This window comes from Syngnathus scovelli, chromosome 10, assembly GCF_024217435.2.
Source record: "Syngnathus scovelli strain Florida chromosome 10, RoL_Ssco_1.2, whole genome shotgun sequence".
NCBI classification, from domain to species: domain Eukaryota; kingdom Metazoa; phylum Chordata; class Actinopteri; order Syngnathiformes; family Syngnathidae; genus Syngnathus; species Syngnathus scovelli.
Genome location: NC_090856.1, coordinates 3,579,160 through 3,603,105, shown reverse-complemented (window position 1 = coordinate 3,603,105; position 23,946 = coordinate 3,579,160). Strand labels below are relative to the sequence as shown.

The 23,946-nt window shown below is 45.9% G+C and overlaps 1 protein-coding gene across 2 annotated transcripts in view; it reads left to right on the top strand.

The window, feature by feature from the left end:
- Positions 1-23,946, top strand: part of dab1a (DAB adaptor protein 1a) — an 89,735-nt gene that overhangs the window by 27,097 nt on the left and 38,692 nt on the right. Inside the window, exon 5 of one of the 2 annotated variants that reach the window (XM_049725468.1) lies at positions 20,379-20,438. The gene's annotated coding sequence lies outside the window, so the exon portion shown is untranslated. Of the gene's footprint in view, positions 1-20,378; positions 20,439-22,001; positions 22,370-23,946 lie in introns of those variants that run through there. The other variant, XM_049725449.2, reaches the window with a different exon arrangement.

Sequence of the window (23,946 nt, the reverse complement as noted above, 5' to 3'; positions counted from 1 at the left end):
AGTTGAACCGCGACATCACAACAAACAAGACTCGCATGTGTGCTTGTTTTAGGTCCCGATATTCGCCCGTTTATTGTTTGCTGCCAGCAGCATGTTGATATCCGCTCATTAGTATCTTCCGAGTTGATGAATGTAGATTATTCCACCGACGTCCTTGCGGCAACGGTCGGAGCTCACGTGTGCACACCGGTCTGTAAATCTGACATGAATATGTATGTCATGCAGAAGGACAACAAAGATTGTTTTATCTTCGAAAAGTAGCTCGTCGTTTTGTTGTTTCCAAGCAACGTGCTGCGTTGCCGTGGCCAGAGGTCAACACTGGACGAAATACTGCCGAGTAAATACGAACTTCGTCTGGATTCTTTACATTAACTTGAGCGGATGTGGCTAATTTGTGCTCATAGCCGCAAAGTACACGCTGGTCCCTTTGCGCTCACATTTTGAAGTGACCGATTTGAATTATTCATGTCTCTTGAGCCAGCGAGTCCTTCCAGCCTCGCCACTACAAACGACTTCCTTCCGGCCTCGTATGCGAGCCTCGGGAACCCGTGTCTTTATTTCCAGTTTTCTTTCTCCCCATACTTTGTACAGATACAGTAGTTTAGCATCTAATGCTAATTAGCATCATCGTTACCCATTGAATGGAAACATTTAGTTGTCTTTTTCTGTTTTTGTATTTGACTTCTCCTGCGTATGCTCGACTGAGTGCCCTGAACAAAATAAACATGACTCCTGAAAATTGGACACGGATGTCACCCTTGTAATCCAATCACCCGGGGCCTCCAAATCAAATTACGCCGAGCATCTAAGAGATGGGTGCGTCTACGATGGAGTTCCCGTGCCAAGCGAGAACGCTGTCATCAGTGGGAAAATACGGAGAGCAACCTCGCCGACACAAACGTGTCGGTCAGCGCATTTCGGAATCGGCGTTTACACTCAATAAGTCAGACGTTAATGTTCGACCGTGGATAATTAACATTTAGCCAAGGAGCAATTTTGTTGATGGCACTAGCTGCTAATTTGATGATTTGTCTTGTGGGGGAGGAGGAAACTACAAAGTTCTGTGATGAAAATGCGCTTGTAAAAATAACAAACTGAGTGTACTTCCGATTTTTGGGGGGGTGAAACATTTGGTGAGTTCCCACGCAGAAACTGCCTCTCGTGTTAGCAATTCATTTGCTCCTTTAAAAAAAATCAGTGTAGCTTAGCCTCAAGATAGCTGGCATCACGTAACTATTAGAAATATGTAAATTAGGTCAAGTGTAAACTACTGATGTTAAACTTTCTTGAAAGGACATCGTATTTTTCCTCTAACTGCGAGCCACTCCCACAGCGGCGCAGACCTCCTGTTTTCTGCCGTTTAATTACCAACACCATTTTGTAGCTAGATTTATTCTGGTTTATCTTTTAAAGGTAAACTTAATTTATGTAAATATATCTGGCAAATCCTCTCTGCCACCATTTAGTTATGAACATAAGAGCGGTGATTAAGTCAATGGAGAGAATAGTCAGGAAATGAAAATCTTTCCGCTGTAAATGAATCCACCCCATAGTAATGGGACTTGACTTTATTAAAGTCTGTTTTGTCAGCTGCCTCTTTCAATCCAAGCAAACAGGTGCATGCGTCACAAAGTGTCAAAAAGTATAAAAAGCCACCTTTCCCCATCGCTACGAGGCTCTCATTCAAAAGCCCCCCCCCTCGAGTACAATTAGAGGAAAAAAGAAGGCCCTCGTTGAATAGGAGTGTGCGTGAATAAGGTTAAAGCCGCCCTTGTGCGTCTTAAATAGGCTGAGCGATTGCTAATCACAACCTTTGTTGCGGGCTGAATGCTAACGCCGATGCTAACCCGCTTTCGTCGCAGGCTAACGCCGCCTCCCAAATTGAATTCATTTACGTGACGGCGCCCACAATGAACGCTATTGCGCATACTTTGAAAGCCAACAGCTGAATCCTCAAAGGATGCTTTCTTTTTTTATTTTTATTTTTTTTAACTGCCTTACAAGCAACACCGTGCCTGTTTTCAATTCGTCTGCGCAATCTTCCGCCTTTTCAACTTTTTAATCGGATCTCTATTGAATCGGAGGGGCAAAGATTTTAAAAGTGATTTGGGGGAAAGAAAAGAAACCACTAGCCTCTACCTGGAATTGTTTTTTTGTATCGCGTTAATCGGATGCATTCACGGAAATCTCTGCATCGTAAAGTCAAGAAATCGCCGCAGCGTCACGGACACGTGCGCTAACCCTCTCGAGCTCCCCCGCCGAGCGACGAATTGACAACTGGAGGCATAGCAGCACTATAGAAGACACGCCATGTAATGTAGCAGCACTGCTAATAGCTTCGGGGGGGGGGGGGGGGGGGGATTTTCAAGGACCAGCAGCCGAAATTAAACAGGAAGTTAGCCATCATGATTTGAAAGATCAGTTCATCGGTGACCTCCAAGATTGTCCTAGCCGCTTTCTAGCTTTTTCCATTTCAACTTTTTGATTTTTGTCCTTTTATTTTTAGCCATATGTTTCATATGCTTTTCGTCATATGTACACACACACACACACATTGGCGAGGCAGATGGCAGACGGCGGGTGTATGAAACAAACTGTCCGTGTTATCTTGAGGGGCTTAATGGTGCGACTAATGATCCGGCCGTGCTTGGATGCTAAGAGAAAATGACATAATTTACAATCTGCGTGGCATTCGTTACCCCATTTTTTTTTATTATAAAAGTGTGCATGTGGACTCTCCAGGAGCTAAAATGGAAGGGGGGGAGATGTCTGTCTATTTGTGTCTGGTTGAGGCGTATCACATGTACAAACCGGAGGAGCTTATTGATTGTGTGCTATCATATATCCCCCCCAAGGGACAACACACTCCACTTCGCATCAAATCACTAGCTCTTTCCGTGTGTGTGTTTGTAATAAAGCCACACGTGCAGTGCGTTAGGCTATTTGTTGCTACCCACAGTGATTCCCTAGCGATTGAACGAGAAACCCAGATTATCCCGACGGGGCTCACATCAGCTGAGCCCAGTCATCAGTCACTTCTGTCCTGTGTGTGTGTGTGTTGTGTGAAAGAAGTCAACATGAACACTAGGTTTCTAAAGAAACTACCTAAACTGCTCTGGATTTTTTTTTTTTTAGGCCGATTCTTATATGTGGCAGGATAAAATTTTGATAACTGTAAAAACAGAATCAGGACAATTGAAATATTCTTATTCTAATAGTGCTCGCTAAATAAATTAGGGAAGCTGGATGTCAAATTTGTTGCCAATATCACTTCCCATTTGGCCAATTTGTTTTGCAGAACACTACTAAATAGTCATGAATCAAATTGGGGTCTGAGCGGGACACACTCGGAATCACCGCTTCATTATAGATCTCATTTTCTCCCTCTTAATACTCATGCCGCATGTCATTTCCCTTTTGCAAAAACGATTCCAAAAAGGATATATTAGTTCTATTAGGCTCCGGGCTCAGATGTTCGCTGATTGTTCGCTGGAAGGTCAGCGCTCGCAGAGGAAATGAAACGAAAAGAGTATAATTCAATCTCAAGTGTGTCGTAATAAAAGGCCAAATGAAAAGCTGATGGACTAATTCTACTGCGACAAGGGAGGTCGCACCTTTTAGCACGACAACCATGATGAAATACAACCCCAATGATGGACACGACCGGATAGCTTCGATTCTCAGTCCATTAGCTTAATGCTAACGCTAAATAGCATCTATGAGAACAGTTTCATAATCCTGATGCATTTCTGTGTTTTTCAGGAAATTTGGAAATAAAACGAACGTCTCCACTGGCCCACTGGCGTAATGTATAACCACAATTGTAAAAAAAAAAGAATTGCAAAGCTGGTCTGATAATAGCGGTTTTCACGATGTGACAGATTTTAAAGCCCAGGGCAGCCGCTTCCAAATTTTATGCAGGAAAAAAAAAAAAAAAAAACGTGGTTGAGCTTGTGCTACTTAGTCGCCTTCCATGCCCTCGGTCGCCCGCTTTATGATAAGGGGATAGTTATTCTTGTCGTAGCTACTTTACAGTGTCGTTTTGCCCTCCTTAGTACACCCCCCCTCCCCACCACCACCACTCCAGCAGGCTAATTGTCGCTAATGTGTTAGCGGCGGCGGGCGTGTGAAATGTTTTCGCGGAAAGTGCCAGACTTTGAAAGGAAACGCAACAGCCACTTTAATTTGCACCTTGTCTCGTCTTTAGCGACGCGTCAACAGCGGGGAAATTGCGTTGTTAAGCAAACCTCCGGGGGTGCAACAACAACCAAAGACGAGGCTATCGTTAGAGGTGCGTCGTTATAAAAAATCAAAATGAAGCGTATGAGGTCCAGCTGTATAGATAGAAGAGACAATTTGGTTGCTAATGTGAGGGATTGGGCTTTTGTGACCATCACCATAAAGAGACTTCACTATCCCCGATGTGACTCGGGTGGCCCCGGGCCTCCCGTCGCCTTAAATCTTCATGCATAAACATGGCCGCCGAAGAGCCGCTTCATGAATACTATCACACATCCACTTAACGATGCTATTGTCTGCGTGTGGGCCTTTTTCGGAACCTGTCAGTTCCGATGGAAATACTATATGGAACGACTCGAAATAATCCCCAAGGAAAAAAAAGCCCACCGCAGCGTCGTCTTATCTTACAACGACTGCAATTTTGAGTTTGCGGTGCTAAAAACGCTAGCTAGATTCGAACGCGTCGCCGTCGTGCGATACGATTTTCCGTTCCTTGCCAGTTATCGACGATAAGTGCTACACGGCACAACAGAAATAAACTTGTATCCAATCTTGTAATGTAAATATTGGACTGAGGAGAAGCTTAAAGGATCATCAAATAACATAGTGGTCATGTTCATGAGGAGATTAATTGCAGGTGTGTGTTTTGGATTTGAATAGCATTAGCATAGCTTGCTGTAACTTGGGATCTGTGTGTGTGTGTGCAAATGTGTGTGTGTCAGCTGTCAAGAGCACACAGTGTAATCATCTAATGTGTCAGCGCTCGCAGTGAAACAGATCTCATGCTGTCACTCTGCTTGAGGCCCGCGGGTTTAATCAAGCATTGTTTTAATTGAACTCCGCCAAGCACACACACTATTCTTGAGGGCCAACAAGGAAATGGCGGTCGGAAAAAAAAAAACCGTTGCCCGTAGTCGGAGCTTCATATTTATACGCTATTTGGACCAGGAGCTTTTGGACAGCTGTCCAATTAATTACTTTTTGTGCTGAAAATTAGATACGGCTCCGGCTGTTGGGGAAGCGCTATATCAATGTAGATGTATTGTAAGTAAATAAATAAATATTGTAAATAAAATAGAATTAAAATGAAATTAAAACATAAATATATTAATAAATAAAAATTGGGTCGCAGTGCACCAATATTTTCCGAAATCCTGGAAATGGTAACCAGAGTTTGAAGCCATGCTTCGTCCACTTACATGTTTAATTTTTTTTAAAATTATTATCGTTAAAAAAGACCTGAGTTAGCTGCCATGGGAACGGCTCCAGAACATTTACTTCCTGCTTTTACAGGCCATTTCGTCTTTTAATGCCGATTGAGGAAATCATCTGAATGTACTCATTAGCGACGACCATTCTCTCCAGCCACGCTTTGCTTTTTTTTTTTTTTTTTCCACTAATTTCATTTCACTTTATAACATGTATTAATGCACAACTCTAATCTCTTTTAATTAGCGCCGCGCATTACCTGGAGTCACAGCCATGCGACGAGAGCCCGAAGGTGTGTCAAGGATCACGGCGTTTTCCCCGGCACCCGCTTGTCGTTACGGCGTCGCGCTCGGCTGCGGCGCCAATTAAATCAACTTCTCTCACTCTCTGATTTTAATCGACACGCCATCACATCAACTTAGCCGCTCGATTCTTTCCTATACTGTACATAATAAATGAGTCCGCAAAGTTTTGAAATGAAAACAATATCATTTCATTTGCCAGACTGGACATCTTTTGTTTGTGTGCATATTGGCGTGCTGGTCTACCTGCCCAGGCTTGGGATTAAATGTCACTCTTGGAGATTGATGTTCTCGCTGATAGAACGCCGCGGCAGGGAACAATTCCTCAGCATCTTTACAGATCCCGACAGAAAAAAAAAATGGCATACTTGAACGAAAGATGCGCAATCCTCACGCGGGATGAACGCACGGCATTTGTCGACCAGTAAGGAACCCGAGACGCAATTCGAGCGAACGCGAGGAGTAAAGTTCAGAAGGTTAAACGCTTCCTTTTACAGCGCACGCCGAGGTCACACGCTGGTAAAGTGGCTTGACGGGGAAAGGCCACACGTCAACACTTTGGCGAAAGTGGGAGTTTGCACATGTGAAAATACTGTAGGAGTGTGTGTGTGTTTAAGGAAGGGGAGGGGCCGAGCGACAACATGTACGTTTGTGAGCGTTTGATTCTGAATATGTGCAAATAAGAATTGTAAGATGGTTCAGGAAAAAAATGTTCAATTATGATTTACAATCATTTCTTGACCCCCCCCAAAAAAATCAAGAAGAAATTCCCAGTGGAGGAGGAACAATTTGAATTCGAGAAGTCCTTCATACAATTACAGTACTTATTAATCGAGCGATTAAGCATGTGCTTTATCATTTTAAGCTTCCCGCTTTCCCCGTGGAATCTTTGGGCTAGGTCGGTAAATCACGCTATCCTTTGCTAACCTTTTAAAGAGAGTTCATAGTCACTTTGGAGGCTCATTTTTCTTTCTTAGTGGTTGAAATATCGCTTCTTTGTGGGATTGTTGTTGGTGGTACCATTTTTATGGATAATCACAACGGCGATGTAGCTTGAATCAGAAAGCGCTTTCGCTAAGCTATGCTAACGTAGGAATCAAGTCAGAATTAGCCTCTTGCTAATGTACTAGCTTGATTTTTTTTTTTCTTCTCTGCAAATAGCTGGCGATGTATTCCCTTAAAAAAACACAACTAGGTTATTTTGGGAATAGTTAACTAGCTAGATATGCTAGCTATGGAGGTCTTAGCATTTGCGAATGTTTGTTGATCTCTTTTGTATCTGTCTGTCTGAATCATGTATGGCGTCTTCCCCCACCCCGGCCTCCTTCCTCGCTTCTTTTCATTCTGTCAGAAGTGCCTTTTTTTTTTTTTGGGGTGCCAGATGCAAATATTTGCAAATCAATCAGGCTTCATTTGAATGTTTGATGAGGCCATGTTGGGTGTACTCACCGCGGGGGAAACGCCTGTCAAACGTACAGGCGGCGTCAAATAAATTTGAAGTCGTGCATTTTGTCTTCTGGCAGCTGGCCTCAGAGGATTGAAACGTTTTATTGATCCGCCGCCAGATGATGTGTGGAAATCTGATCATCCACAACGGCAGCGTTGCGGCGCCGCCATCCGAAATCTCATCGCTCGCCATTAATTCTTTTCTGTGATTTGTGAGCGGGTTTGAATTTTGCTGTCAGAGGACATCAAGTGTGCAATTCACCAGTGGCGAGCGACTGTGTTTGTTTACAAACCCAATTGAGAAGATGGCAGCTTCACGGAGCGGATGAGAACGCTCGCTCTTGTCACACTGAGCCAGCCTCCAGCCAACACGTCTCCCGCTGGTCCGCACTCAGCATGTGCTTTTTAAATTTTTTTTTTATCTCCATCCCTGTGACGATTATCACGAGTGGATCGCCGCGTGGTGGATCTAATGATTCTAGTTCTGGTTTGATTTCTTCCAATTAGACGACCCAAGAAAGTCTTTCCCTGGGATTTATGATTTTCAAAATAAAAGACATGCTAACATGATCGTAATGAGGTGAACAAAACTTAATCTGCTGACTCGGCGTTAATCTTTCGCTTGTTGTCATTACGCCTGGGCGAGCATTTAAACACGTGTGGAAAGGTCGCTTTCTTCCTTCCGCCTCCTTTTTAATCCCCTAATTTAGCTCCTATCTGCCGCAACGCATTGCCAAGACGAGCGTCGCCGCCGCCGCCGTGTTTTCTATTGTTTCCAAACATTCAATCCGGCTAATTGCCGCCGTCTGTTTTGGAGCGCTCGGAGAAAATTGTGGGCAGTGGAAAAAAAACAAACGTGCTGTAGGTGTGAGGTGGGTAGCTTGCAGGTCTGCAGCACACGAAGAGTCTCAATCTGATTCCGATTGCGGCCGTTTCCGATCAATCGGATCGTCTTTCTCGTTTGCAGATCCACTTGAATGTGTTTCGTCCGTTATTTCAAGCTCCGCTGGGAAAATTGATCATCGGGATAAAACAATTAGTCATGGAATCGTGTTTTCTTACTACTTCCTGTTGGTTCGGCGAGGAACCTTGGACGCATTGATCGTTATCGCAGTTCTTTTCCAGTAATGTGTTCATTTCCACATTTCTCTAATTCCTCAACGTAGAAATATCAAAAAGGAAATCAGGTGTGACGCACATGCTCTCCTCCAACATGTGTGTCTTTTCTGCATGGAAAATAACCACACAAAGATTGGGGAGGGGGGGCGGCTAATTCATGCTAATGTATGCAAACGCTCAATTCCGTCCACATTGGTGCTATACATATTCTTTCGCCAAACAAGCATGTTTGGGGGGGGGATTTACAGGCCTCTAGCCCCCTCCTCCCACTCCGCTACCGTTGCTTTATTCATTGTTTTGCCCAAAATATATACAATCCCACTCGAATACACATGCTCCCCCCCCTCGCAAAAAGACAGCCCACATGGCTTCTTGCCAAGTCGAGGTAGTGAGCCTTCTCTCGCTTTCTCACTCTCCGTGCCTGAATCCTCTTTTCTGCCCTTGTCACGCATCCGTGCTCCCCTCAGCGTGCGTCTTTGAATAGAAGTCATGAACCCCCCCCCAACCCCCGTCCAACGGCGTGACGCGCCACCGCCGCCATCCCGGCAGGAAACAAATTCCACCTCAAAGTCACCCAGTTGCCTCGGCTTGCATAGTTAAACCATTTTTAGATCCTCGTTGACGTTCGCTAGCTTCAGTCTCTTAGAAAGCAACCGAGCATTTTCAAGTTGATGACGAAGGACAAGTGTGTCGTCTCCCTCCTCACCGCTGTTTTGACTAATACGCTTCGCTCTCCTGCAAGTGCAAGCGATGCAATACGGCTAAATAATTTCCCTCCGCAGGGCAGTGCGGCCCGTCAGCAAAAAATGGATGACTTGATGTCCGCGTGTGTGTGTGTTTGTGTGTCAGAGCCATTTAGACTGCAGGTGAGGCTGCGGAGAGTTAGCCCGGCGCTATTAGCATTTGGGGGGCCGCTCACTGGCACGGTTGACTGTGTCCGCTATTAAGAAGGGGGGTGAGGAAGCCAATGTGTGTGTGTCTTTTGGTTGCACCACACTTTTCAATCAACTATACGCCTGCAGTCCATTGTCTGAATGAAACAAACACACACACTTAGTTGCATTTGGCTCCCACGGGACTCAACACGTCACTCATGAACGTCCCATCGCGGGCCGCTCGTTCCCAAGAGGAGGTAAGGAAGTAATATAACGCAAAAGCGTGAGAAGTAGACTTGATGCATTGTGGGGAATCTGAGTTCCCCGGCACGTTAGAGGCGTTGCATTATTGATGTGTCGAGGATCACACGTCGTCGCTGAGATTTGCCAGTCTGTCCTTTCATGCAGCGTGTGTGTACAGGATACTTGCGAGTGTGTTGCTTTATAAATACACTCGAGTTAAGATTTTTTTTTTTTTTTTTGCGACGACTGTGTCCTCCTATAAATGTAAATACTATTGCTTTGTTATGGGCCCATTTGAACGCACTTTAGCAACGCAAGCCGCTTTAACGAGAGCGCGGCATTTAGTTGCGGGCCTCAACGAGCCAACTGTTTCGGTTAAGTAACGTAGCTTCCGTCTCCATAAAGTTCATTAACGGGCGGACATGATGGGCAGCTCAGATGTCTTGTGGTTTGCTTTGTATTCCTGCATGTGCTAGACAGTGTTAGAGGAGACGTGCAAAATTTTTTTTAAATTTAAAAACAGGCCCCAGGCTTAATAACAAAATACCCCGAGGCCTTTTTGCAAACATTATTTCTTGTGTAATTAGTCACACAATTCATGTTTTACTGTTTGGCCCAAATCCCTGTCAGTGATTATTGTGTTCAGTGAAATGGCCGAATTTTGAAATCACATTTTAAAAAATTGCGACGGTCTCGCTCACAAGCCATATATCGAGAAGTCGCCAGATAACGAAATACTTAGTTGATTTAATTTCACACTTGATGCGTCGCCGGGCACTCCTGAGACCCATCTATTTGTATACAAGGCATTTAAAAAGTCCATTTTTCATCCTGTATGTCCCTTTGAGGCACCCTTACAGTTCGGCGACTTGCAGATTATTAAATGTGTTAAAACTCATCATCATCTTTCATCGTGGCCTCTGCGCCTTTTACGGCTTTGACCTTAAAGCGCCGCCGCTATCGAGATGACACGCCGTCACCCTTCAGCTTGTTTTTTTTTTGGTGTTTTTTTTTTTTTCCTCCCGCTCCGCTTTTATGGCACGCCGTGATCCGAGCATTCCATTTCAGCACGAGTCACTTTGAACTTTTCATCGTAATTTGTTCCTCTGGGCCTTTTTGTGTGTGATATCGTATGGCTACAATTTTTTTTCTTTAAAAAAAAAAAAGGGGGGGGGCACGGTATAGATCCATGCGGAGCTCCTTGCCAGATACAGCCATCGATCGCCTCTCGAGCTCCCACAGTCAAGATGATAATGGGAAGCAGTCACCCCCCCCCCCCCTCCTCCTCCTCCTTTTCCCGCTTGCTCCACTTCGCTGGGAAAATAACAGAAGTGCAGAGAGCTGACATTTTGAAAGGCAGGTTTCTCCAGAGCTGCATGGAAAGCTGATTCAAGACCGATACAGTTTGATGCAGTCCTCGGCTTTTCAACTGTCCTGACATTTTGAGTTTACAAACAACTCACAAGGATTTTCACGTCTTGTTGATACACAAAGATCTTACACCAGTAGAGATGACGTATGTCACTTCAACCTATTTCCTTTTCCCAACTATCATCTCACGTTTTGTCTTCTTTGTGCCCCCCCCCCCCCCCCCCCCACCCCGAGCAGCTAAACGCTCGTCTTCAACTCTGTGTCCTTTTTGACGTCAGCTGTCGCATTTGTTCTTGACATACCTGAATGTCTGCGGCGATCAAAATGGCTGACATGCAAAACAAGTCGGCATAGATCTTGGGAAAGGGGTCCCCGGCGGGTCTGTGTGCGAGACTTAGCTGTTACGTACAAAGATGACGCGAAACAGATCGCAAAGACGACAAAAAGAGCTGAGTCGTCGTTTGAGGCCTTCACCTTATCTTGCTTCTTCACCATCAACCACTGAAAGACTAATTAGGCTCATGAGTCCCTTTAAAATCATTTGCTACATTTCTTTATCTCGTTTTTTTTGGGGGGGCTTTGAGATTGGATCGCATTAAAATTTGATAAACTTGCAGAATAGAGGATTTGGACAACTTAAAATTAAAATAACATTGAAAATAGTTGATAACCGATTAGTAGTCGATTCATCGATTATCTTTTTTTGATGAAGACAATACATGACCCTATCATGACCATTTCTTTATCGACTTTTGACAAATCTTCCTATTGGCTTAGCCCTGGTGCAAATTCGGTGCCACTTCGACAAAGCCTTTCCGGAATGAGCCAATAAGCCGAGCAGTGCCTCGTAGACGGCTGATTAATGGCTTCCCATGTCCTTGCCTGTGTATTAATTAGCGAGGCGAATGGGGCCTCAGACGGATGTTCACTCGCTTTACATCGTGATATATTTGCTCCTTCCTTCCCCGCACGTGTGTGTAAACCCACCCTTGATATAAAACGCATACTTCTGCGCTTTTGTTAGCATCTCATTCCCCTCACCGACTCCCGACAAGGCAAAAGACGCTCAGTCATCACAATATCGTCGTTTCTTCTTGACAGAAGAGAACAATATAGCATCATCAGATTATGTTCGACTTTAATGAATCACGGGCATGCTGTCAAAAGATGCCGAGCGACTCGTTTTCATTCCACTCTTCTACTTTAGCGTGCGTGGGCGTACCTAATGCGGTGGGCGGAGAGTCCACTTGGGTCGGCGTGAACTCTTCCATACCCGACTAGACACGTAGGAGTGCACGTCTCGACGGCCGCCTGCGTGGAGAAAATCGATGAATATGAAAAAAAAAAATGAGATGCTTCCCGGTGCTCAAATTCGTGCGTTAGTGTTTTTTGTTTTGACTGGCTGAGGTTGGGAATCACTTAACTTGTGTCACCGGCTCTCGAGGGGCAGCTTTTAACTCCGCCGAGCAATATACGCTTCAGAAAACCAAAGCGTCTTAATTTTAATCTTTTACCTTCTTCTTGAGTCCAGTTCAGTAACAGTATGCATTGACGGTAGATTGTTTCTCAGTCTGCAGCTCGCTGGAGACGAGCTTTGTTTTCGGGCTGCCAAGCGTACTGTCGATCGTATGTGCTTAGCCTTAATGCGGCGTGGGAAAGAGTGACGCACACACCCACAGCGTCTTGTGTCACCCTGCCCACCCCCACATCGGTGCGATTCCTCGTCTATATATCTTCCTCCTCCTCCTCCTCGTCTTTGCCTGAAAGGTCATCAGCATAGAATCTTCTTCATTCCAGTATGGATCCGCACCATTGTGGTCCTTCCTCGCCGAAAGATTATATTTACTGGTGTGTTGTAATTCGATTTAATATTGTATCATAGTTAGAAATCATTTTCGAAAGGCCGACCTGGACTTAGTCCAGACAAAGCTAGAACTACAAGAACACACATATGGTGCTTAGATGGAGGCCCACAGGAGGTGTCACACTTGACACAGGTGGCCTCCATGCGAAGGGTCGAGCGGTCGCCATGTGTGTCCGCAGTACTAAACGGGAAGCGAGCGGGGAGCTTGGGATGTCACGTTTTGGACCAAACCAGAGACGAGCTCCTTTGGACCCACACTGACAAGCTGCTTCCTGCTGCTCGCTCTAATTGGCTGCAGAGCGGGAATAAAAAGGCCAAAACACAACAGTTACATTATTTGAGGAATAAATAAAAAGTTCTGAGAATGCGCTGCTTGGTCTTGAGATGTCCGTTCTCTTCAGGAGCTTTATGATTTTTGTCAAGTTAATTTAGTGACTATTAGCTGCGGAGTTTAATTAAAGACCCACAAAAACAGCAACAAAAAATATCATTGCAGGTTTTTAGCTCAGGATCCAAATAGCTAGTCATATTTCTGCATTTAGCGCAACGCCGCCGAAGCTGATGTTCCCGCGTTAGATCTCAGCCCCCACCAACTAATAAGCCTCGACGACGGCTCGGGGCTGTTTGGCAAAAACATTTACGCTCATTTGGTTTGATGCCTTAAATGAGTCCTTGTGCCGCCGCGTTCTCACGCCTCGCCGTGTAATGCAAACTGACAGCAGCCGTTCGCTAACAAGCGCCCCGGTACGAGTCGTTTGATTCGGGGCGACGGGGGAGTTCAAACATTCACATTTTTTGGTGACCAAGAAAAAAAAAAAAAACACAGGACTGATTTTTAATAAGGGTGAGTTTAAGGTGCTTGCTAATTGCAGCGGCTCCTCTCCGGCGTCACGCCGTTTAATTTGCGCCGGCCGTGACGAGGAAATTCCTAGCGTGCCATGAGATAACGCACGGCGAAGCCTCGAAAAGCTTCAGCTCAGTCGAAATAATGGCGGGATTTACGCCGAATCTCATGGCGCCCTTTTCCGTCCTTTTCTTCTCACCTGCGAGCCAATCATTACAGCACCGTTCCAAATCATCCAATTACTCGAAAAAGCGTTTTTGTCGAGCTCTTGAATGGCGTCCGGGTGGTCGGGAAGAGCACGCCGAGCGTTTGCGTTTCTCCTTCAGACATCACAGGTAGACCCATTGGCCCCCTTCGGGGAGCGACACTTCTACACAAGCGCCCTGCCGAGGATGGAAATAGAATATGAAAGATTCTTTTCATCAGGTAACAAAGCGGCCTGTCAAAATACTTGTAGCGAGTCGTGTCGTCAGATTAGGAAGTAAAGCCCCTTCCTTGACGCTTTTGGAACTTCCCTTTGTCTTAGCGCTCTCTCTCCTTTCGTCGTTTCTCTTTCTCCGCTGCCCTTCAGCTCGCTCGCCTTCTCCCCGAAGCCCTAATCAAGACTCTGGGAGGAGGCGAGCGCAGACAGGAAGCCGAGCGCTCCACCAGCTTCCCGACACGTTCGCTAATGGGCCGCCGCTTGCAGTCTGACAGCCTCGACCCACAATCCTTTGCTGCTACGACTCCCTGACAGCAATGCCCCGGCTTCTCCCTCGGACTAGCCGCTATTGTTAGACGCTAGCTGAGTCGTAGTCGTAGTAGCCGATATTGCCGATTTGATCACAGCAGTAGGTATTGTCTGTCTACATGTGTTGCTGCACCATTTTTAGTATTACTTGAAACCTTTTTATGAATAAGTGGGCTCGCAGAAATTGCTGATTTCAAACTCTCTTAATTTGTCACTTTTGATCGTGCCGCCCGAGGTGACTCCGATTACCTTAACATCAGCTCATTTGCATATGTAGATGTGAACCTTGAATAATTAACCAGGGTGAACGCACGCACGGGACTCAGGAGCACGGCAAGCTTTCCGTGTGGATATTATAATTATCATAATAACGCCTGACAAAACCGGACTGGGAAAAAGCTGACTTTCGTCACTTGCCACTTCAGTTATGATTACACGCGCACGGCGGGGTCAAGCGGCGAGTTAGCTGACGCGTCGGCTCGGCCGATGGCTGGACAAGTTACATGTTTGCTCCACACGCGGCGGGTCAGCGTGATCGATAGCTCGGCAAGGTTTGATGGCTGTAATTGGCCGCAGGGGACACGCGTGGCCTTAGATATGAACACTGTGCTCTTTTTCCAACAGTTTTTTTTTTTTTCTTACATGCCGACACTGCATTTAAAAGAGACGTTTTGTAGGTTCTTTTATTTCGCCACGATTGAAACCGTTCCCAGGTGTCTTAGGATTACTGTGAAAGTCTTTCTTCAAAATAAGACAAAAATCAAGAAATGGAGCAGACTTACTTTTTTTTTTGTCTAACTAAAATAAAAACAAATATCAACTCGCCATAACACTGAAAGCAGAAGCCCCGCTAGCCGACAGATTCAAATATATCGTATTTCCCTTTTCATTTGTAATATGGATGTGTCATCTCATCGCAATGCATTAAGACGACTCTCTGCAATCAAAACGTCGTCACAAAGGTTTTTATTTTTTTTTTTCCGGCTGTTAAGTTGAATTTGATAGCCACCGATCTGGAGGCACATTTGCATATTTTTAATTAAACATCTGGTTTTTTTTTCCTCCCACTTTCCCCATAGCATTCAAAGCGGCGTGTCATTTCTTGTATTGTGTTCATTTAATCACGCTCGACTTCTCAGCACGTCAGCTGAGATCCATCCGTCCGTCCGTCCGTCCGTCCGTCCGTCCGTCCGTCCGTCCGTCCGTCCGTCCGTCCGTCCGTCCGTCCGTCCATCCATCCATCCATCCATCCATCCATCCATCCATCCATCCAGAACAAGAGCTGTGTTGTTAAAAAAAAAAAAAAAAAGTTTCTCTCCCAGGGGCAAATATTCTTCCTGGCTGTGTCCCGCGGAGCTGATCAATAACTCATTGCAGCAGAATGGCTAAAAGCAGTCGGTTAACATCAGTCACCAATTGTTCTCCATCAGAGGCGGCGTCTTCTCTGCTTTGTCGATATCTGCTCGTGTGCGAGACGCATCGCTCTCTTACCCAACCCAAAAGGAAGACCGTTTCAATCTCCATCGATGTCACTCAAATCACTTCAACAAAGTTCAAGATGTCGTCAGATGATGCCAAAGTAAAGCTTATCGCTTTGACAACTGCGATTCCAGAAAAAAAACAACCCAAAACCTCAAAACGGTGACCTGGCAAACGCCGAACCTCAAATTATTGCAATGTCTCGCTACAAAACATAACTCCTAGCGTTTAGCGTCGCCGCACTTTGCTACGTTGCAATTGAAGAGAAATTGAAAGTAAATGAGTTTTGCCGCTACGTGACCCACCTAAGCGGCCCTTGCCCCACCAATTTCCAACGAGGATGCGCCGAATATGGGTGCGGTCAAACGTCCAACGAGCTCCACCGTTTCCATCACAACTTCTTTCTGTCCTTCTTTTTCTCTCCTCCCATTTCATCCTCATCACCTCCAATCACCTCCACTTCTCAGCACATTTATGGCCCCTTTTATCAGTCGCTCTTCTTCTCCTCTGGCTTTCTCCACGGCACAATCAATCAGTTTGGGAATTACTCATTTGCTCGGCGTGACATATTCTCTACGCCGCCGAGGACCCGGTTAATATTCTCCTCCTCCTCCTCTTTACGTCCTCCACACACGACGTGATAGAATCAGATGCTATTTGTCCATTAAGAGGCCGCCGGGATATTTAATAAAGGCAATGTAATAACCGCGCGGGCGCGTGTGTGGCCACGTGTGTTTGCGTACAAGTGTGAGAGCGAGCGAATATCTTTCATCCGTCACCTTGATGAGGAAATTAAATTGTCCGCCGTGGCTTTCTTCTAAAGAGACGCCTTTCACTAACACACGGCAGTTCATTTTCGATGAAACTAATTGATTCAGGTGATCAAAAGTCGTTTGAATGAAGACGCAGATTTATTTGTCTGTTATGAATGCTAATAGACGGCGACAGGGTCCCACCAGTCCCCCCCCACCCCCCAATCTACGGCCCTGCTTCCAACCAGGCCTGCATACATTTTGCATAGTATGACTTTTTTTTTTTTTTTTTTCTCAGTGCAGACTGTAACATCAATTCACACCCATCTGAACAAGAGCAGACATTTTCTGTTTCTCCACATCCAGCACATATTCGACTTGTCATATCCAGACAGCCCATGTTACACCACAATATGTTTTCATTCCCACTGCAGCACATTCCTCTTATTCTTCACCGCTGCCCTTCGAGTCTTGGCCTCCATCTAATTTGTCTCTCCGACTCCTACTCTGGCTCTTCCTCCATGGATCTCTGTGAGGTCCAAACAGACTCTCTCAACGGCGTATTGACGCAGACACTTAGTTAGCCCGTTCTCCACATGCGCTCCTTCCCGTCTAATTAGAGTCGAAGCCAAAGAGCCTGTCACGGTGTGTGCGCGTGCGTCCGCATGTGTGTGTGGCGCGCCTTATCTCGGAGCTCTCATTAAACTCACTTTTGTTGTTTTTCTCTTAAGCCACCGTTTGTTAGCGTTCCCATGACAGTGGCTGTTAGCGGGGCGTTAGGCTAAATGCTAGGCTAAGCGCTAGTGCGAGAGGCTGTTGATTAACGGAGCTAGTCGGCGCCCCGGCTCCCCCGCAATTTGCTAATAAGCCAAAAATGTTCTGCGGCAAGCAAACAAACAAGTGAAATTGAGAGATAAAACAACACAAGCTGGGAAATTAATTTTGTGTCAACATATATTTTGTTTTTGTTGGTTTTGTTGTTCCGGCTGAAGGCAGCTTACTCATGCTCCCCCCCCTCCCCTTCTCCAAAATGACAATAACGCTATTGATTATGATTACCAAGAACACGTGATTGAATATTTCCAATCTCACAATTACACACACACTTTACACCCAAGTGTTATTTCCTCAGGATGGCCATTGACCTCACTAAAGGGAAGCTGACTGCAACTGTTCATAAATTATCCACATAATTAACTCTCACTCACACACACACGCACAACACACTACCGCACACACAAAGAAAAGGGTCTCAATAATTAACAGTGAGGGATGACCCCCCCCCCCAAGCATTAATAATAAGCAGGCAATTGCCGGACGGTTTCTGCTAGTCCGTTTTGACCAAGTATTGAGTTTCAAATAGTGTCAGTTTGTCTCGACGTGCCCTGCCGTCGACGGGCGAGCAGTCAAAGTGGAAGCAGGAAGCCGAGGCTCTCAAGGGGAGTATTTGGTGGTGGAGGAGAGTCTGCAGAGCCAATAAATTACGGGCCTTCAAGCCCCACTTTACATTAATGGAATGTGCCGCGCCGCCTGCTCCGCAGCGGGGCCCGCCGAGATTAAAGAGCGAGCAAATGGCGGCGGACAGGCTCGGTTCGGCTCAGCCGGTCGCCGCCGCCGCCGACCGTCCCTACGGCGTGCGTGCCCTCCGCCGTTAGTCAGCATCCTGGATCTGATCACAGTCCTGCTCTACTTGCTTGTGTAAGATGCTGCATTCAGACCTCTCCAGAGATTCATTATGCAGCATTTGAAGTTGGGGTTTTTCAGACTTTTGGAACGTAAGGTAATTGTGTCTACTGAGACGCAAAAGTGCCATTACCTGCATTGTCATTGTGATTCGTTTATGTGCCTCGCATTCTGGGGTTCCTGGTTTGAATCCCTGATGGAGTATTTGTACTTGGTTACGTCCCGCTACTGGAAACAGCCGAGAGAATCCGCCACACGCTGGGCTGTCTGCCTGCCTGCGGCATCAGTATGCTGGCAGCGTGGTCATGTGTCTACTCCCCCCCCCCCCTCACCTCGCCTTTATGATTCCCACTCTCAGTCATACCTGCACCCGTCTGTGCGCACCCTCATTCTACGACTCATCCTTCTTTCTGAGGGCAAAATGGAGCTCCATTTGGCTTAGCTGCCAGCGCGGCCTTCACTTACTGCACGGCTGAAGAATGGCCAGCCCGCTCGCCAAATACCAACTGCGGCCATTGTCAGATTTTAAACGGGCTTTGTCCAAACTTAGAAACTGGAATTTTCAAACCCCTGACTCCATAATCCTAATTGGAAAACCGGATTGAAACCCTAACATCCAATCATATGCTTGCTCTTTTGCTTTTTAGTAGATGCGGCCATTAATTGCCTTGCAGATGGCTGTCATCGTGTGTGTGTGTGGGTGTGTGTGTGGGGGGGGGGTCTCAGTGGGTATCTGGAGAGGGTGCTCAAGTGTGGAGGGCTCATCATTGGTTATTAGGAGCAAGCGGGGGGCCGGCGTGTTTAAGAGGCACAAAAATGAAAACGCAAACCTGAGTTTGAAAACCTTGTGTGTGTGTGTTACGGCGTCATCGTACAATTTTCAAGATACGCCGCATCTCTCGGACTTAAATACTCTTTTGAGCCCGAACAAATGCAAGCATCTGCTGTCGCTAATTTCCTGCTTGGCATCATCGTTGCGGAGGAGAAGAAGAAGACTTCCAACAACCTCGTCGGCCATGATTAATTCATCTCCTATTCTTCTTAGCCGGGAATTAATGTGCACTTAATATTCAATATTCCCATATGCCGCTTCACACGCCCGTGATTGCGACATGATTACGAAAGCGCGTGGGGGAGCGAAGACGGAAAAAAAAGACGAAGAAGACGACCTAGTGCGGTTTTTGTAAACGACTTGGTTAATTCTGTTTCGCCTCGGCGGTAATGCTTAAGTAATTGAAAGTAGAAACAAAAATGGAAGCGAAAGAGGCAATTTACCGGGCATGACTGCAAAGCGGAGTCGGTGCATTTTCCTTATGCAAATCCACTCGGAAATTACAAGTCGTTTATTTCGCCACTTCTCATTGTCTGCCATGAGTTTACGTTAAACTGCCACACTGGGGAAAACAACTCGATTACATGATAAGAGTCTTCAGACTTTTTAGTCTGCATAATTGGACCTTGTTTAGTGCCAAGTAGTGTTAATTATTGGACACACAGGCATAAATGAAAATTCTGGCGAAATTTCTGGAGGGACAATTCACAACATGGACATTTCCAAGGATTTCCACTTCGGTGCCTTTCTGTGACTCTTCCAGTCTCTTCAATTCGATTTGCTATTCAAACCTGTCCTCGTCATCATGCTGTTTGCTAGCTTAACGCTAACTTTAAAAGAAGTAACCACGTACTGAATTGCAATCGCATTATTGAGGCTCAAATTGGCACAACCCAAATTTGAACCCTAACCTCAGAATCGCGAAGCCGACATGCTTAACCACTATCCCACCTTCCCGAGCCTACAGCTGTTTTATTCATTGATTCATCCCCATCACGTGTCCAATTAGATATCCCGTCGCTCTCGTCTCTTGTCATCTCGCCGCGACGTTTGTAAAAATGGGAAGCGGCGCCGTGTCCAAATGGAGGCGAGCCCCACGGTCGCCTCGGTTTTTGTTCCCGAAGCGCACTCACATTAGCCTCATTTATTCCCAATGTGTGTGTGTACGTGTGTGTGTTTGTCGGCTGTGTGCTACATTAGCCTCACAGTCACAGGTAATGATCTCATCTTCCCGCTGGCGTTGAGAGGCACAAAAGGAGTCGCACTCACACACACTCAGATTGCAATGTTGCTCTAATGGGCTACCTGACAAGTGCTTTTTTTTTTTTAAGCCGAGCCCCCTTCACTCACTCCCACCTCTCTTCTTCTTCTTCTTCTCCTCGCCCTGCAGGTGCACCTTTGCCCGCCTCTGAGGAGCTCTGACATGGATGCCAAGTGTGCTTCTGCTCAGGTAGGTCGAAGGCGTTTTGTGCAAGCGGCATTTATTTGCAGTCTGGACGCCGAGGGGCGATCGGCTCCTGCTCTGAAGGGACTTTTTCGAAATCTCCAGTAACCCCATTGCTAAAAATAGCCACAAACTTAGAAAGCACGACTTGCCCTCCTCACCTAGTCCCACTGCCCTAGCTCCAGCCTCGGTTGTCATGGTAACAAAAGCGATGCTCGAGCAATTTAACATTCCGGAATAAAAAGTTTAGTGTCGGAAAGATTACCCGGACGGTCTGAACCGCTTCTCGACATGAGTCGTGCGTGAGAGCCGAGCTTGTGTGTTTAACCGAATGAGGACAACATTTATGGGAACGAGCCAACCTTGAATTATTCATTCACGATATTGAGAATATACACTGCCACTATTTTAGTCGGGCTCATCTCACCCCTCCCCTTAGGCCTCTCCGCCGCTAGCATCGCCGCACACGCCCAGTTAAACAGAGGCCAAGCGAGGTTGCCATCCCGGCGCTTCGGTCCAACAGAGCCGGAGATTTTATTCTACCTACACTTAAAGTCCTTCGGAGTCACCTCGGCCTTGTGCTTTTATTGAATCAAAGCTCCGATCGGTCCGCATCGACCACGTGAGTAGCGTCAAATGGACTTTCGGTCCGGCCGCTAATGCAGAATGAAGCGGGCCGTTAAAACAAAGCCGTAAAAAGGATGTTGGGTAAATATCAGCACTTCATTAGCCGCTTTTAACAATGCCTGGTAAATCACTGCCGGACATTTTCAGAGCCTCCTTTACTTTACGGCATGAACAACTTAAAACAAAAAAAAAACAAAAAAAACCGTACAGATAATTTTGTTAGTTTTAGGTTGTTTTTTTTTTTACATACGAAGTTTTTGTGATGTTCAGATTCTGAATTGATGAAATCAATCTTAAAGGAGCCAAGACCGGTTTTGTATGGAAGGCTAAAGGCCGCGGCGCTGTTGCATTGTGGGAGCTTGTAGGTGAAACGGGTCGCCGGTAATCTCATCGCGCTGTCGTAAATTCACCTCCAGACGTATCGACGGTGCCGGGAAAGGACGTCGCTATTTATTGATTGCTATTTTTTCTTTTGAGAATAGGCGACATTTGTTAGCAGTGCAATATTCCAAAATAAAATATTGCATTTAGAATTTAGAATTTCAAATTGACTTGGTTATTTCATTTGGCACTCCAGAGACCCAATCGCACAAATCACGACAACGTGCAACCCCCGAAACTCGTCGATGTGAGGCGCACCGCTGGCCCACTTTGCTCCCCCCTTTTTTAAAATTTCCAATGGGATGTGCCAACCTTTTAATATTGACAGAAAACAAACATCAAATGCCCCGCAAACATAACACTTTCTTTTTTTCATTTCCAAAGTCAATCCGAGACTCGAGTCCCTCCCCTCACTCTCCTTTCATCTTCTCCTTCCTCATTATAGTTTGGTAATATACATTTCTGCTCAATCTCAGCCCCCCCCCCCCATCACTTTCCCTACTCCTTGAAAGCTACAAATAGGACAGTCAGGCATCGGAGGGGTTAAGAGGAGCTCCGGCCCGCCATTGGCTGACGTGCGGCAGAAGGAGGTAACCAGGCAACCTCGGGGAGAGCGAGCGAGCGAGGGAGAGAGAAAGAGAGAGAGAGGGGGTTGAGGAGGAGGTGCTGAAAGAAGACCGGCATAGTTTGGAAAAAAGGGATTGAGAGCGAGAAAAGATGTGAGGAAGCTTGCGCGCGCTCTCCCCGGCATGGAAAAGTGGATTATTGCGCTCGCTGCAACTCTCTGTGGATGTGTGGAAAAAAGCAGCAGGAGGTGAAGAAGGAGGAGCGCGGGAACGCCACTGAACCTGCTTTTCAATTATTCTCTCTTTTTTTTTTTTTTCCTCAAAATGGGAAGTAAGTGTGCTCCTTTTAGCTGCTGTGCAAAGGTAAGTGCAGAACAGGTGTTGGGGGGGGGGGGAAAAAAGTGTGTGTGGAATCACTACAACGCAATATGTGCTGGTGCATTGAGATGTTGAGTGCATGGGTGTGTGTGTGTGTGTGTGTGTGTGCACCCCCCCTCAGTCAAACAGTGTGTGTGAAGCCGCGCTGCTGCATTTCACTGGCGTCTCCTCTCATCAGCTTGTTGCTAATTCAACCCCGTCAAGCTGCGAAAGTTAGTTTGAGCTCCTTTGCCGTCCGCTTCGATACGTTTTAGCGTCGGGCTTGAACGGGGATGCCGACGGTTTGCGGGCGGGGGGTGTGCAACCTAAGGCCCGAGGGGGCTAAGTTGGATGAGGTTAGGGTTCGATTGGTTTGTCAAGTTGTTTTATTTCCATTTCTTCTCAAAGGAGTCATTTTGATCTTGTGCTTTCTTTTTTCACATTTTGTGTCCCTGAAATGGTCCATCCTGTCATAATGGGGAAATTGTGGCTTCAAGAAAGGCTCTGATGTTACATTGCGACTCGCAAAATGTCTTTCCGCAGAGTCAATCTTCTTATCATGTTATATTAAGCAGTACCCAGTCAGCTTGGACCGCCATGTGCTCATGAAATTCTAACGGGTCAGTAGGCTGACTTTTTTTTGTGCCTTCCTTGCTGTTATGTTCTGAAAAATTGTGGGAGCTTGACCAATATGTATTCTTGACAGCAATGAAGTAAAATGGAAAATATGAACTTTTATTATTATTATTTTTTTAAATCATTGGAAGTCTCAGAGGCAACTTCTTGATGGTTTTTTTTTCCATTGCACTGGCTCACACTGAAATCTGCGCCTAGCATGCTTAAAAGATTAGCGAATATTACATGTAATATTATGCTGTGGCTGTCAATCTTTTTTTTTTCCCTAATTAACGTTCATCTTTTATAGGGCAAGGAGCATTTTTTTTTTCTTAAACTATTTCAGCGAGTGCCCTCAGGGTAGATTTCTCATCAGCTCTCGTATTGAATGATCGAGGAGGCCTGCGATGAGTCGGAATCTGAAGTGAACATTTGCACTTGCGTAAAAGACCAAAATAAATGCAAGATATTGGTCTTCATTGATTTTTTTTTTCTTCTTCCCCTTTTTCCTCCATTGCCGCTTTCACCAAGTTAAGCTTTTCTCGCAATTACCCCCCACCACTTCCTTTTACATGCGCTTATATGGACCCTGCAGGCGAGCCCGGTCGCCATGGTAACCCCTGGAGTATTGTTTGGGTTCAAAGCAAGACAAACTATTGAGTGCTCTCTTATGGCCTCCTTCAAATCTCAGCTTCCCAAGCTCTCGCTTTCTTGGGCTCGTCTCATTTTGTTTTACCGGCGCTAGTTAACCGTTTTTGAAAAAAAAAAAAAGTTTGGGTGTCACCCAGAACTCCCGTTTGTTGTATTTCGGCCTTAAACGTAACTTTCCAATAACTAAGCTGCCCATCTGGCAAGTGCCGCAAGCAATAAAAGACTTGCGCTCCATCTTTTTCCAGCCAGCTAAAGTTGATCAGTCTCAAGGCCTTACTGTTTGAAATTGTCACACAAAATGAATACAGCGGCCGTGA